This window comes from Heliangelus exortis, chromosome 3 (genome assembly GCF_036169615.1).
Source record: "Heliangelus exortis chromosome 3, bHelExo1.hap1, whole genome shotgun sequence".
In the NCBI taxonomy this organism is placed as follows: Eukaryota; Metazoa; Chordata; class Aves; order Apodiformes; family Trochilidae; genus Heliangelus; species Heliangelus exortis.
In genome coordinates this window covers 42,772,435-42,787,663 of record NC_092424.1, presented here as the reverse complement: position 1 = coordinate 42,787,663, position 15,229 = coordinate 42,772,435, and the positions used below count along the sequence as shown (strand labels likewise).

At 42.1% G+C, this 15,229-nt stretch overlaps 1 long non-coding RNA gene across 1 annotated transcript in view; it reads right to left on the bottom strand.

The window, feature by feature from the left end:
- Positions 1 to 13,427, bottom strand: part of LOC139794580 (uncharacterized) — a 72,952-nt gene extending 59,525 nt beyond the window's left edge. Inside the window, exons 1-2 of the long non-coding RNA XR_011725184.1 lie at positions 13,119 to 13,427; positions 12,199 to 12,271 (exon numbers count right to left, since the gene is read on the bottom strand). This is a non-coding gene — a long non-coding RNA (uncharacterized lncRNA). The remainder of the gene's footprint in view (positions 1 to 12,198; positions 12,272 to 13,118) is intronic.
- Between the last annotated feature and the right edge of the window lie 1,802 nt (positions 13,428 to 15,229).

The window sequence follows — 15,229 nt, the reverse complement described above, 5'->3', positions numbered from 1 at the left end:
GAATAATCTATTAAGATATATAAGGTGCAAAAAGCTGCCTTTATGTCTCTGAGTTCCCACAATCTGCTGTAACAACCCAGTGCAATTACTGCGGGAGTGGAGCAGGAGTAGCTCCCTGCCACTGCCACAGCCGACCAGAGGGTCTGGGCCAGTGACTTCAGGGCAGGCTCAGCCACAGCCGTCAGGGCTGTGGGGACCAGCCTTCCTCCCGCTGCACTCCCCCTCCTCCTCCCCTATCCCAGCCTGTCATCAATCTTACTAAAATGACAGCAGACAGATGTTAGCCTTTGCAAAGATCAAATGAAATCTCTGGCTTTAGGGCTGTTCACCAAGGAGCGGAGTAGTCTACACCAGACACGGGCACCAGCAGTCACCTCCTCTGCATCAACCCGCCTCAAATCAGTTTGGCAGACATCACAGCCATCTCTCCACAGGCACCCTGAGTCCTGAAATAGATTTGGACAAACTAATGTTATAGCCTCTACACAGAGTTGTGGTTGGAGGTTTTTTTCTTAGTTGTTTTTTGTTGGTTGCTTTTAGTTTAGTTTTTGGGTTTGTTTTTTTTATAGCAAGATTGCTCATTCAAAACTTTTTGGGGTGAGAGGTTTAAGTGCATTTGAGGTGATTTTGGCCAGCGTCTAGTGTTTGCAGCCACCTTAGCAAGCAGCTCAGGAGTGCACAGGAGTTGGAGCTCACTTGGGTTTCATACATTTGGCCCTTATATGTTCAGTAAACTGTATTCTGCTAGGAAAGGGGAGGAAAATAGAAAAAAAAAAAAAGAAAAAAAAGGAAAAAAAAGATTACTCCATGGCATAAATATGCTGTATGTGCCCTTGTCTCATGCAATTTCTTTACATCGATGTGCAGGAATATTTATCCCCAGTAGAAATGTTTAACTAATCTGGTAAATGTCAAGCCATATGGTGTACATTGTAAGGATTTCATCAGGCCTTTTTAACTCTTTGTGAAAGTCTCTCCCTCCTGTTCTCTATGCTTTCCCTCTCCTTTTTTTCCCCCCTTTTTTCTTCCCTTTGTTGCTGCCCCACCAGAGCATATGAGGGAGGACACAGTGTGTGTAGTTATTAACATTAGTTAGATCAAAGATTTGATGTTCACAGTTTATAATAACGAGAAATATTAGCCAGAAGTGCAATTTGTGAGGCGCCTCTATGCTGGGCAAAGAGACACATTGAATGTAATCATTATTAGCAGTGACCTGCAGAAGATCATCACTAATACTTTTTAAAAAACAACTGTCTATCCCAACAATGCACAAAATTCCCAGGGGCTACCTCATCTCTTATCGCTTCTTTTGAATAGTCCAGCCTTTACAACACATAAACTGCAGTTCCCTAGCACTTTCAACTAAAGGAAATGTTTCTGTACCATAACTATCTAGTGTATCTCAGAGAAAGATAGAGTGCAATGTACAATAAGCAATATCAAAAAAAAAAAAAAAAAGAATAAACCATTATACTCGTGCCAATCCTTATTCATGGTTTTATAACAAGACATAACTGTTTTCTTCCTATAAATCTTGACTCTATTTTTAGAGTTTGCAAATAATGACTCCAGTCTTTGGCTGCCTGCCACTTCTGTGAAAAACTGGAATAGCCACAGTGCAAGACTACAATATTATTAAAAAAAAAGGAAACAAAAACAAAAAGAGAGGGATCTTGTTGAACTCTTCCTATTCCTTACCAGGACAGACCAATTCAAAATAGTGATGAGGGATGCAAATGCACAGAACGTCTCAGAGAAAGCAGGAGCAGGCTGAAAATTTGCCTGATCTTCCACACCTTTTTCTGAATCCTTTTACCTAAAACAAATTGCAATGGCCCATACATACCTAGGCCCTTTGTTGGATCACTGGCAAGCACTTGCACCCAGTAAACCATGAGCAAGCCTGGACTTCTCTGCCAGGCACCACTGCTGCCTTTTTCATCCTAGGGCACACCAAACCTGCCTTTCATGTCTGTAGATGGAGAGAGCTTCTGAGGGCAAAGGATTATAGAACATTTCTTGCTATAGTACAGCCCAGGAATAATAATAATAATAATAATAATAATAATAATAATAATAATAATAATAATAATAATAATAATAATAATAATAATAAATTTAAAAATTAGGAGAAACTACCACCTTCAGCTGTAGCCTCTGGACATTTTAGAGTGGTAGAAGTCTAGGGGAGGGGAGCTGCAGGTCAAGGAAAGGATAAGATCTGGATGGCTAGGAATGAAGAGGGAGGAATGTAATGAAGGAGGTAGAGAAGGAAAAGCGGGGGAATGACAGCATTCAGATAAATATAGCTCTGAATTCAAACTCTGGGGGAGAGGGAAGGCGTTTCCTGCCCTAAGCCTCTGAACTTTCTGAGATTCTCCCATATTGCAAGTGATTTACCTGTAAAAAAAGGCTAAATAGGGAAAAAAAAAAAAAAAAAAAAAAAAGGAGAAAATTGAAATAAACAATTCTCTGCTGTTTAAAAAAATCCTAACAATTCTCTGCTGTTTAAAAAAATCCTTCCATCCTACTCCCTCAGGGTCAAATGTTCAGGCACAAGGACGCAAACAAAAAAAGAAAGAAAGAAAGGAAAATCACTTTAAAAAGAGGATCTTTACACAAATACATTAGCCCCAGTTTTCATGAATGTAACAACTGTACTATCAACTGTTAACACAAAGTGCCTTCCCTATGTACCTGCCAGTTTTCTAACTTCAAAATATTTATTAGTAAAGTATACTTAACATTTCATTATTATTAAAGACATCAGCAAGTAACAGTGCAACAGCTACTAGTATAGCTGTCTCAGCTTTGTTATTTGCAACCATTTGGGAAAAAAAAAAAAAAAAGAGAGAGAGAGGTATTTCCAAGTTGTAAACACACCAAAAAAAGAATAAGAAAAACATTAATAATTAATCAGAAGCACTAGTCCCACACTTTTACAGTGAAAGCTTTGAGATGAATGTATCTATTAGTAGTGATGTGTGTATATATATTTTAATTTTTCACACTAATGTGTTTCTAATAGCAATATTATCTGGCTGTATAGACAGCTCATGCCTGAACAGACTCCGTATTCAGGAAGTTGTTGACAAAGACTTCTGCAACAGCCTGTGTGATTTTGTGTTATTTCCTTTAATTGAACCAATAAGACCTGCACTCCAGCACTCCTGACCTTTGCTCAGAAGGCTAATATGAGATTAGGATAGTCTCAAAGTAAGAAACAGGGAGCGTATTTGTAAAGCACAGAAACATTTCTATAGTAATGAAAGATTAAGATCCATTTCAGTACTAGGATCCTTTCAGCCCCAAACCACTCTGCTCTTAAAGGGTTCTTGGAAAGGACCTTGGTGAGACAATATAGTATCTTAATTTCAGAAAAGTTACGTTCACTCAGTTTTGTCTTTGTGCTGAGTGATTTAGGACTTGTAATTAAGATGATACCTATGATTTTGAGTTCTTGGTGTCATTACAGTCACCCAGTTGGACATTAAGAAATCCCTCAGGAAAACTTACACAAGAACATAAAATATGTCATGCCAGATAAATGATTCTTTGTGGTTCTTGTATTATTCTGGTCAGTAGTGAAGGTTGCAATACTTAAAACCAGATGTGGTGGCCAGGGAAGAAATGAGACAGGCTCCCTGGTGGGAGAAGGAGACCCTGAGTGATTTGGGAGAAGATGGGAGAACAAATGTTTTGATTACAGCTGTGAACGTTATGCCAATACAGCAGAGAGATCCTGCTGCATGACTCCATGCCAAAATACAGAGGAATGACTGAGGCCCAAATGAAAAATAGGACCAGACTGCTGGGGGAGCGTGTGTGGTTTTAATATGTGTGGATTTACTCCATGTGTTCTTAGGCACAGTGATAAACAGAGAAGCTGTTTGAGGGGATGACCATGACCTAGGATCCAGTGCCTGCTTTTGCTTTTGCTCTTGCCTCTATAGGTCTGTGGCTGCAGGAGTGCCTGTTTCTACTGTGCCTTCAGCTTCATCAGGCTATATGTAAGCCAGCCTCAATTTAAAAGAAAACCTAGGGAAACTGGTAATGGAGTTTTCTTCTCAGGCTTCCCTTTCCCCGTGCACTCCATGAGGCATCAGCCTACATTTTCTCACGCAGGAACTTGGAGGGGCAAATCTGAGCTTTTCCCCAGGAGCAAGAGGCAGGAATGAGCTGCTGTGCTGAATCTGTACCTCCTACCATGTAGAGAGGGGACAAGATGAAAAGAAGAAGCTGGAGACCAGTTAAGTTACCTACACTTCCTTCTTGCAATGCTGTATACAGAAAATCAAATTCAGAGGCAGGTTCAATGTTCAAATTGGGCTGATTGTGCTGTCCTACACAAGGACATTCACAAAATTAGGAGGAATACTTCAAGCAGGGTGGCTGCAGGTAAAACACCCAACAGTCGCAGCCATGGCATGGATTTAAAGTGTGTTCCCTCTAATTACACACATAGATATTGTAATGCTGCTATGCAAACAGTCCTCTGTGGACTTTTGCTGGTGGATTTTATTATAACACATTCCCAGCTATGAATGACACCTTTCCTCTGTAATATCTGCTGTTGTGCCCTTTACCTTCTGACTTTCTTCTGGTTTTGTTACTTTTCTTGCTGTCAGGATTTAAAAAGTAGGAAATGAACTTTCCATTCTGTACTCTAAGTGATGCTCATGCCATGTCATCTGCAGTTGCATTGTACTCCATGAACTTTGCAGCCACTTGAAAACACAAATAGTATGTCAACTTGTTCCTGTCTTTGCAAGAGAATTCAAGGTCAAGCTGACCAGTGAACTCTCGTATTTAAACAGTAAGTCAATGCTCATCTACAGCACCAAAACAGCCTCTGGGAAAGATGTTAACCCCGTGCTGGGCCTCCAGACAGCGCAGGCCATGTCATGGCTTTTAAAGTAGTTTTCTGCTGCTGTCAATAAGGGCTGGACGTACTGCATATGCCTACTGGACCAAAACAAGTGTCCCTTCTTTGGATGTGTGCTGTGCAAGTGAGGCCCTCAAGGGGTTAATACATGCCATTCCTGAGTTCAGTGAAGGGACAGGGAGAGCCAAACAGCGGGAATTTCAGGATGTTAATAGCTTCTTCTCTTCCGATTGGCCCAGAACGAATGCAGGGTACAGTAAATTGTCCTTGTCAGCTTAGCTCACATGATGATATGCTTTATTTCTAGACATGCCTTGAATCTGTCCCTTGAATTTATGTTCAGAAAATAAACACTTCCAGACGGCAATAAAGCATTCAGTTGTAGCTGGCTGTTGCACAGGCTCAAGCCAGTGAAAGCCGTTTGCTTTAGAGTTTCTAGAGCTTGCAAAGCTTCAGCTCTGTGCTTGTGCTTCCTTCAGTTCCTGCTTATGTTGGCAAGTGACCCCCCCTCCCTTGGACTTCAGGGGATGCCCCAGTTTACTTAAGAAAGCTCCAGACAATTTCACTTGGTTTCCACATGGGCACCATCCTGAAAGGTGACATCAGGCCACCTTGTGCATGCAGACCCTCCTGTCTTTTATAGCAGGCAACACTGAGAGAAAAGAAAAGAAATAATTCAATGTTGCAAAATAAAGATATAAATGATTCAGGATATGAATCTCCTACCATAAAAAAGTAAATCAAACAGCTGTTACGTTCTTGTATGAGGTGACTAAGGAAACAACTGGTGGCTGGCTGATTTACTGATTAGGAAGGTTGAATGGAATAATCTCCAGGTGTTCCTGATAAATGCCCAAATAGAGCTGCGGTGTTTGTTTGCAACCAGTAATTTTATGGCTATTCTTTCTCTCCTCGATTCCCCTCAATAACACCAGTTTATAACTGCATAGTTACAGTATAGGGGAGTTTGGCAAAAATCAATGGTAAATGCGCATAGGAGACAACAAAAGAGCAATACAAATAGAAAAACCCTCGTTACAGCTTTAGCTTATTAGAAGTGTGTGGATGTTAAAAGGCTTTCTTCAACCCAAAGGCACTAGAAGAAACGCTGAGTTCTATCCACTTCATTTAGGGTGGGGAAGCCAGTACCCAAATACTATACTCATGTATAGTATTTGCCTCAAGAGCCCTGTGCGTAGGTAGTTTTTATTTTTCTCCTGTTTGACATGACACAAAATTTCTGCTAAAGTCCATTTCTATTCTAAAAAGCAGCCACCCAGGAACCCACATGGGGCCAGAAGTGGCTTGTCTGTCATCTGAATGTGTCTGATAGCAAAATCATTTGATAAGAAGTCTAGAGGACAGCTGGGGTACTGTTCTGGTCTAGATTATAAACTCATTAGGAGATAAGGATGCAAAAATAGGAATACTCCAGGTATCAGGTGCAGCTGGAGTAAATCCTACAAATTGCTTGTTGGTGAGAACAGCTGCCTGCTTCAGTGCCAAACGAGCCAAAAAAGGGAGTGAGCACAAAGATGATGGATTTCCCACCCCACCAGTGGGGAACAGCATTGGGGGTGGGGGCTGATAGGCAACGCAACTAACATGAGAGACCAGCACAGATGTTGGTGGCAGGGGACATTCACTGGGCCAGTTTCCAGGCAAGACACACTAGAAAGCCTCTGAACAGAGGTGGTAAATTCTTGCTGAACCATTTCTTTCCTTCCCTTCTCCTACCCCCCAGCCTCCCACCCCCACACCAAGCACCAGGCCAGACACCTCCCATGCACCAGGAATGAAGAAAACATTCTCTTGGCTGGTTCAGCAAGGGTATTCAAAAGCTTTTACAATTCATAGGAAGCCAAAGGGCAATTATGCTTAACACCCCCCTCCCCTTCCTTTACTCTGGCTATCTTGATCTCTTCTGTTTCTCATTCACTCTCATTCCCATCCTTCCTTTCCTCTTCTCTTCCCTTGATCCCATTCAGGGACTCCAAAGGACTAATTCAGCACAGCACTGGCAGAGATAAGTTAAAACAATGAGCAGATTTGCAATTAGGGAGAGTTTTAAGGATTGGGAATTGTGCATGTTTTACAGTCATCTTTTGCCAGCAATGGGGTCTTTATCTTTGGTAGATAGAGCTCTTTCCTGAGCTGCCACAGCCCCACCCTCATGCATCAAGTGAAATTCCACATTCACACTAAAGTGCTGCCATATTTCAAACGTATTCCATTGAAAAAAAAAAGAAGAAAAAAAAAGTTTAAGAAGTGTGCTGTACTTTGGCCTGGGCTGATTATCAATGGTGTACATGCCTTTAAAATCCTTTGTTAATGAGGTATCCTTATTACCATAATCAAACACGCTCAGAAACTTGCCACAGATAAGCAAATTCTTCACATTCTTTGCTCTGCACTTTCTGCTGGCATCTCTTTCCCATCCCCCTTGGTGACTGCTTAGCTTCTGAAGGTTAGAGACTGGTACTGCTGGAAATTGAAGTCTTCTCTTTACCCACACAAGCAAACAAACAGCAAAAGCTTCCTTATTCTGTGGCAGAAATGACCTGAACAGTGACCTGAGGAGACCACCCTCCTGAGACAGGAGAGGTCACCCAGCCTCCATGCAGGATCTGCTCAGGGGCATCCTCTGCAGAGAGAGCCAGGGAGAGATTGCAAATCATCCAAACTCTGCCAAATTATGTGTGAAGGTTTTGTAATGCAGTCTACTGTCCACTAGGGATTAAATTAAGAACATCAAACCCAACACAGAAAGAATTTAATTTTATACTTTACTTTGACATGCAGTGTTTTATTTAAGGCGTTTTATCAGCCCCTGTGTCCCAAAACATCTCACCACCAGAAAATACTTAAATAAATGGAGCTATTTGTGCAGAGGGGCATACAAATTTAGCATGAAAGACTCTTGCTTTTAATTTGTTCATACAGAAAATAGACTCAGGCAGCCACTCAGGCAACCGTTCCTGCTGGCTCCAGAAAGCACTCCTTCTCCCTGTGTTTACAGAATACCTGTCTAAACAGCACAAAAAACTTGATTTAAATGTGAGTGCTCTGACATGAACTAAGTGATTGATAATTAGAACAAAGTTAGAAACATACTCAGCTTAGACAGGGGAGCGTGCACATCACTACATGTCAGCATCCAATACTTCTTATCCCAAGACTGGACCCATTTCATCTGGAATTACAAGCTGCAACAGCATTTTTCATAAATCTGACTTCCTGTTATATAAATATACATCTTATTACTTGGTGTGTTTTTTTAACCTATGAAAAAATGGTTCTGCTTTAGTGTAGCCTTTAACATACATACTTCCTTAATTTTAGATCTGAGATTGTTTAAAAAAATGTTTAAAAAAAAAAGCAACCTGCAAGGGTAGGAAAAAGAAAAAAGACTGAAATCTCTCATGGGCGGGTATGAGAACTGCACATTTTGAAGTACATGCTGTTTGTCTGGTACTCTTTCATGGCTACATCAGGGCTATGGTAATATATCAAACACATTCTTAGGGCCTCAGTTAACCCTTATGTAACTGAGAAAGATACTTAGCTGCCCTGCAGGAGGCATACTTAGTCAGAAACAATATTTATTGCCTTTTTTGAAGTGTGGCAATGGAAGCTGAGGTTGCAGGATTTGTCCTCATGCTTTCAGACCTAAAGTTCCCCCAGTCCTTTTGCTTTGTTGATGTTACTAAGAGTTTTTCAACTGCCTTTTGATGTGGTAGAAGGAAAGGGAGAGTTTCTTCCCCTGGGCAACAGGCACCACAATTAAGACTATGAGAGATTTGTGAATTCCCAACAACTCACTTCCAACAACAGATTTCTCTCAAACCATCCTTTTCCAAATTGAGAACACCAGGTAAATGCTGAATGTATCTTCATGTTACTCCTGAGAGTGATGTGTCACCACTACCTTATAGCTGGGAAACTGAGGCATAAGGAGTGGATGAATTATTAGCTTATGGTCACACTAAGAAACCAAATTAAGTCAAGTTATGAGTCCTGAGGACCACAGGCTCCTTCACTGCAAAATCACACTGACTTCTCAGAAGTTTCTTCCTCTGAAGAAAAAAATAAAATCCCAAAACCCCACAAGAATAAACCAAAATAAAATCTTGGGCTGATAGATAGAACAACACAAAGAAAAAAGCTGAGGAAAAATCATGCTTCTGAACATATGAAAATTTTATTACTAAACTGACCAGAATCCTTGTAATTGGATCCTAAATGTGTAAACAATATACTTAGAAAATAGAATATTGCCCATGTAAATATATGTAGATACTTTATATGAAACAATGACATTTCATTTCTCTAACTGGTAGTATTCCATTAAACTTACTCACAAAATATAGGTAGCCATTAGCACTCCCACTTCAGTGGCTGAGTATCAACAGATATGTGAAGAACAGCCACTCAAAACATACATTACTTTAGAAAGTGAATCCACAACTTCTACAACAAGATAGTATGTCATTAAAACTCTTGACATCCTCTGTATAGATTGATTATGACCACTTGTGACCTTGAAATGTGGTAAAACCCTGTAACTTGAGATGGTAGGGGACCCAATCCTGTTCCAGAACTCTGATCCAAAGCATGGTTTGAGAAAGGCTTTTGCCTGAACAGACAAAACACTTGTGCAAGACTCCACAGATTGGGCCTTATAATTCCACAGAGTCCTTGGCTGCAAAACTGCCTGTTAAAAATTCAGCATTTCCCAGGATTTACCACACAATCATAGGGATGACAGTAGCATCTCCAAGATTATGAGGAGGACTGTAGCATCTCCGACATGACAGTGTGAGAATTGCAGGAAAATGGTATCTCTTAATGGTGATGGCTGTAATGTAGGTTAATGGGATCATCTTTTCCCTGGGAGAATTCATGAACTCTTCCATTCATTGATGTTATTTTTAGTAGCAAATGAAGGATTTGATTCAGACCTGGAGATGTTTTCACCAGGAGGTTTGATTTTAGTGAAGATCCCATTCAACTAACTGAAACCAAAGCCAGTACAATTTGTCTGAGGAGCACTGCAGAAGGCTCACTGTACCCACGGACACAGGTTTACCCCTGTGTGTTGGATGCTGCCTACATTTCATAGTCCATTTCTTGGGCTCATGTCACAGCATGCCCTGGCTGCACTGCTGGTGGCAAACACTTTGGTGCTGCCCACTGAGCTGAGTCAAAATCCTTTATGCCCTGAAATCCACCATGTGGGACATCAGGTTTTTTTTAAAGTACTTTTTGGCTTACAGTTGAAGTTTGTCATTGATCTGAAGGCAGATCTTCCCAGTCACATCCCTGTCCCTGCTCATTCCTGCACTGCTGACTCCGTCCTGCCCTTCAAGCCTTGCTGGCGAGGATGTTGGAGGGCATGGGATGTTTGTCCATACAAAACCCAAACTTTGCTGAGTTATCAGAACAAGGCAGCCTGGCTGTCAGCTTATCAGCCAGAGGAGAGAGAAAGAAAGAAAGGAAAAAAAAATAAAGACCAGAAGAGGACAGCATTCTTATTTCTTACTCATGCTGCCAAGGCCCTGGCTGGGCAGCTAAAAGGGGAGGAGGGGGACGAACAGTTCGCAGGGGTGAAGCATCACTCCCTTCCTAATGCAGCCCCCCCTGTGCTGCTTCCCAGCCAGTTTTCCTGGGCACTGGTGGCATCCCACCCCTAGGCAGAGGCACCCTGCCTGCCCTTTTTTCCTTTCACCTCCTCTGCTTGCTCTTTCTTTCCCTGCTCTCCATGCTCCGCAGCCTGGCCAGGGGGGTGGCAGCTCCCAGCCCCGTGGCTGGTGGTCTGTCCCCCCGGCAGCCCCGGTGGCCAGCGAGGCTTCGGCGGGGTGTTAATTGCCCATCGGCCGCCCGCCAGCCCCGTCTCCCATTCACTGATTGCCGACGCGACCCGCCTGAGTGAGCCACTGCCCCAGGTCAGCGCTCGCAGGGGCCAAGTTCAAGGGCACAGGCTGGTACAGACGTATAAACAAGGGAATGGTATGTAAGCAATAAAGACATAAAGGTTAGGATCAGGGCTAGCAGTACAATAAACAGCTGTGATAACCCAGTTTGTTTATAGATAAAGAATTTACTGTAAAATCTGCAACGTGCAAGATACATTTGTTAACGCTTTAAGGGGCGTATATTTTTAGATTCCCCTTTTATTTTTTGTGCTGTGGACTGAGCAAATGTCTCCAAACAGCCTTTTTTTTTTTTTTTTTTTCCTCCCCTTACTTACTTTTCAGTAAAACTGAGGAAACACACACTGATTACATTAGCTAGAAATTTTTCCCTTCAAAATCCCTCCAAACAAGTTAACATTCATTGTTCCACAGCACTTTAAAACTGCTGCTACAACAAATTTAGAGGCAGATAGCCTGGTCCTTAATACTTACAGCTTCCTATTGAAACACCCATGTTTCAAACAAGGAACATCCCTTTCCCTCCTTTTTTTCCTAATTTAGTTTTAATAAAAGTAAGTGGAGTAAGTACAGTTTAATCAGGGCTCTTGTAAATTTTGCACAATGTATGTTTTGCCAACTTTTCTTTTAAAATCTATTTCAGAGGGTAGGCAAGCATTTAGTGAAATTACTCTGGTGCTTCTTAACAATCCTGCAAGGCTACCATCAGAAGTACAATATATTGTACTCCAACTATTGATCCAAATGGCTACATTTCTAAAGCAGAAAATGATTGTGTAGTGAAAGCAGTGCAGAGGTGCAGTAAAATGCCCTCAAGTATATAAAGACATAAAGATTAAAGTCACCCTGCAGATTCCCTTTAACTCCTCCAAATCCACTGTGTAATGTGTTCTTTTAGGATAAATCAAAAACTTTGTACAAATTAACATGACAGGTGCCAGTATTCATAAATAAGATTGCTTCTTACCATCATGAGGCACAAAGAAAGTTTACTTTGCTTTAAACACATGCAAAACTGCTAATTATATTCCCAGATGTCAAAAGAATATCTTAATATCTAGAAGGCAAAATAACACCCAAAAATTTGTCAGCCAGAACACGTATTCAGGATAAGGAATGGAGACTCCAGTACACCGGATGCCCTAGAGTGTTAATACCAACAATTTTCAGTTCTGTGGTTAGTCTTCAATAAAGTTTAGATGTTCTTAAAAAGAAAATACATAGGTGATGTCTGTCATAGACTCTTTCTCCTCCATAGCACCAAAGTGCTTTCTCTGCATTTGGGAATATGCTTTGGAGTAGCATAGCTGCTGTTCGGAGCACGTATGTTCATATAACTCATGAAAAGCATTCTGACTCCATGATGAATATACCTACCCTTGCATTGCTTTCATAATCATTCTTTGGATACTTTTTGGTACCAGCCATCTGTAGCACCTTTAACCTTCCCCTAATGACACCAAAAAAAAAAAAAAAAAAAAAAAAGGATAGATGTTGGAGAAGTCAGACAGGGCTCCTAATACACTTGAAAAGCACAATCAAGCCCTGGCCACAAGCAGGGCACTCTGGGTCCTCTTTTGCCTAATTAATACATAGTGGTAGTATAACAATAAACTATATAATTTAATGCCTGTTCTGAGCTAGATTCTTCTTTGGCCTGTTTCTGCTTCCACTGTACTCTGAGGAAAAACACTCAAGGTGAAATATTTCCCCCAGTCAAGATGATGGTCGAATTCTCCAGGATTAAAAGGGAACTGGTAGATCCTAAACAGATTAATCTTTGAAGCAGAAAACCTTTCAGTGCCTGGCTCCTGGCTACTCCTGTACACAAATAAGGTATTTTGTGTCTGTGTGTACTTCAGGAGCTCTGTCACTAAAATAATCAGTTGATCAAAACATCCTTATAAGTCAAATTCTGGCCCTCTTTAGCTCTGGTCAAAAGACAGATGGATGAAAAGGCATTGCTAATGCAAACCCCTATCACGCCTGGGGCCTTTCCCCTGCACAATTATCCTGCCTGGATTATTCCTCCAGGACTGTGACTGATTTACACACTACAGGAGTGTATCTCATCTGGGAAACGAGCACAGCTTTTTAATTATTCTCTGCACTGTGGTATCCCCCGCAGGGTTTTGGTCAGAGCTGCTGTGCTCGGTGCTGCCCACTGCAGGGGGAGAGGATGGTGCCTGCCCAAACTGCTTCCTGTTACCTCCTCCCAGGTATTGGGCAGAGAGGCAACACAAAGCAGAGTCAAATGGCTGCAGTTCAAATCATGAGCAGTTGTTCCAGCATCCTACCTGCCTCAACATCTTCAAGAATTTGGAGGAGTCTGGAGAAGAAGATTTGGAGAGGGTGCTGTGGGGAACTGCCCAGTAAGCCTGATAGTGACAGTCAAATTTATTTCCTGAAAGAATAAGCAAAAGGACAGCATTTTAGGAAGGGTTCTGACAAGGCTTTTATGTGGAGTACATGGGAAGAGGCAGCAGACAGAGGTGATGGGAGACAGCATGGAGACTGTGGCGGATTCATTGCCCCCCAAAACCCAGAGCTAGGGAGGGGGGCACCCTGCCTGCTGGGGTGGAAGAAAATGGGGCCCCAAAGTGTGCTGTGGGTCACCTGCTTCAAAACACCCTTATGTATCAAAATCATTCATTACAGGTGTGGCAAGCAGCAGTAAGAGGGGATTAATTTGCCACAGGCTTGGTCCCTACAACTGCACCTTCATCAAGGGAAAAAAAACCACTAACAAAAAAAAAAACCAAAAACCTGGAAGGTTAACCATAATTAATTTCCAAAGGCCTGAGTCACTACTGATGCATCTGCTCTGCATAGAAAGCTGACTGAAGTGGGGTAACCTGCCTGTGTCCTTTGTACCTGACCTGCTGACACCCCAGCATCTCCAGACTGAGTGCGGACAAGCACAGAGGATGCAGACAGGATGGACAAAATGCCTGCAGGTCTGAGCTCCATCATCTCCTTTCATCTTGCTCATCTATCTGAGAAAGGCACTGCTGGAGGGTGTTGCGTGAGACGAATCTCACCGTGGGCGCGAGCTCGGTTCGCGAACAGAGTCAATCGAGCTCGTGTTGGTTCGGGTTAGTATCAGTGAACTAACTTCGATACGCCTGGCTCTGGAGCCTGCTCAGGAACCACCCTCTGCCGATCCCGGGCATGCGCACCTGGGCCAGCCCCAACTGGGCACAGGTGGGGCGAGCACCGTCCGGGCCCATCACCCCGCAAGTCCTGGCACCTGCTGCCTACAGGAGGGGACCCTTGCTGGCCACAGGAGGCACTACTGCAGCCACGAGCTGGTCTCCAAACTACTGGTATTGCACCCAGAAGAAATGAAACTTGAAGAAGGAACAAAACAAACAAACGACCAAAAGCCAAAACAAAACAAACAAAAAAGAATGCCCAGTTCTGGTCTGCCTTGACAGGTAATTTATGGATGGCTCACACCTGTACTAAGGGGCTGCACTGCATTTCCCTTTTGAAACTGGCCGTCCCAGCTATTATGTGACAATATCTGTGAATTCAGATTTACGAGATTCCTTGCCCAGCCAATAAAACTAGGAGGGAAATATAGAGATGTCCATAAATGACGTATTTTCATGCTTTGTGCAACCCGTCCCTGCAAAGCGCTTTTGAGCAGCTAAGCAATTTACATCTAATAGCAAAGTGTTTTTTAATCAGTCAGATCAATTTGTGAAGAATTGGTACATTAGGTATAGCCATATAGCAGAGATCCTTATAGCAAAGGTTTAGAAGTAATTGCTCCCTGACCCACTGAACACTGTATTACTATAGAAGTTTGTATTCTATTAAGAGTTAATAAGTGACCAAAATCTAGACTAATACACTGTCAAGGTTCATTATCATTACAGGTTCTTGCTATTTTTCCAGTGCCTTTTGCTCTGCCCTTCTTGCTACATATGGAAAACCTATATCAAGATGGTTGTCATGGCAATGAAAAGATTTGCATGTGTCTTATCTATCTATTTAAATACCTTCTTATGGCTTATAACTACCATAATACATCCCTCCAGTCCTGCTCATTGCTAATTTAGAGCTAGCCCAGTGTGTCTGAGGTCAGTGATACTATCGAAAGCTTGTTGTCTAGACAACTCTGAAGCTACTGTCCATGGGATAATTGTTTTATGCAAATAAAAAAGTACAATGGTGACACACTCATCCATGACTCTTGAAACCTGCTTGTGCCAGGGCTGGACCAAGTCTGTGATCACATGCCCAGCAAGAGCATTTTCTGCTTCATCCATCAGTCATGGCCTTATTAGTTTGATAGTCTTTTTTGATGCCAGGTTTGGGGTTTTTTTGTTTTTTTTTTGGTCAAGCCTGAAGCTGGTTTGAGAAAGACAAGACACTGTAAAAATCTGCTCTGTACATGTAC